The sequence below is a fragment of the Mandrillus leucophaeus genome, unplaced genomic scaffold (assembly GCF_000951045.1).
Source record: "Mandrillus leucophaeus isolate KB7577 unplaced genomic scaffold, Mleu.le_1.0 Scaffold157, whole genome shotgun sequence".
Taxonomy (NCBI): domain Eukaryota; kingdom Metazoa; phylum Chordata; class Mammalia; order Primates; family Cercopithecidae; genus Mandrillus; species Mandrillus leucophaeus.
In genome coordinates this window covers 1,121,219-1,122,070 of record NW_012101554.1, presented here as the reverse complement: position 1 = coordinate 1,122,070, position 852 = coordinate 1,121,219, and the positions used below count along the sequence as shown (strand labels likewise).

Below are 852 nucleotides of genomic sequence, written 5' to 3'. Positions count from 1 at the left end.
TAGATTTGTGATTTAGGCTTCATACTAGAGTTATGAGCAGATTGCACACCCTAATTACAGTATTAGAATATTCTTGGTTTTGCAGTGCACTTAATTTTACCAGTGGATTTTATATCTTCAAATGTTTTCTTTTTGCACATTGGTGTTTTTTACTTTCAGGTCAAAGAACTTCCTTTAGTATTACTTATAAGACAAATCTAGTGGTGCTGAATGCTCCCAGCTTTTGTTTGTCTGGGAAAAACTTTCTCTCCTTCCTATTTGAAGGATAGCTTTGCTGGATATAGTATTCTTGGATGGTAGCTTTTTTTTTTCCTTTCAGCATTTTGAAAATGTTATTTCACCTCCTTCTGGCCTGTATGGTTTCTGCTGAAAAGTCTGTTGCCAGATGGCCTGGAGCTCCTTTATATGTTATTTCTTCTTTTTCTCTTCCTGCTTTTAGAATTCTGTCTCTGACTTTTGAGATTTTATTATTATATACCTTGGGGTAGTCTTATTTGGGTCAAATCTGGTGTTCTCTGACCTTACTGTATCTGGATATTTATAGCTTTCTCAAGTTTTGGAAAGTTTTCAGTTTTTATTTCCTTTAATAAGCTTTCTATCTCTTGCTGTTGCTCAACTCCCTCTTGAATACGAATAATTATTATATTTGGTCTCTCAAGGTAGTTTTTTATAGGTTGTAGACAATCTTTGTTTCTTTTCTTCCTTCTTATTTTTTTAAGAGACAGGGTTTCTTTCTCCCAGGCTGGAGCCCAGCTTCAAATTCCTGGGCTCAAGTGATCCTCCCACCTCAATTCCTGAGTAGTTGTGACCACAGGCATGTGACACCATACCCAACTTATTTTTTTTTTTTTT

General features: G+C 35.4%; 1 protein-coding gene across 1 annotated transcript in view; it reads left to right on the top strand.

The window, feature by feature from the left end:
• The window catches only part of SLC41A2 (solute carrier family 41 (magnesium transporter), member 2), a 162,146-nt gene that overhangs the window by 46,305 nt on the left and 114,989 nt on the right, over positions 1-852 (top strand). The gene's annotated exons all lie outside the window — the stretch shown is intronic.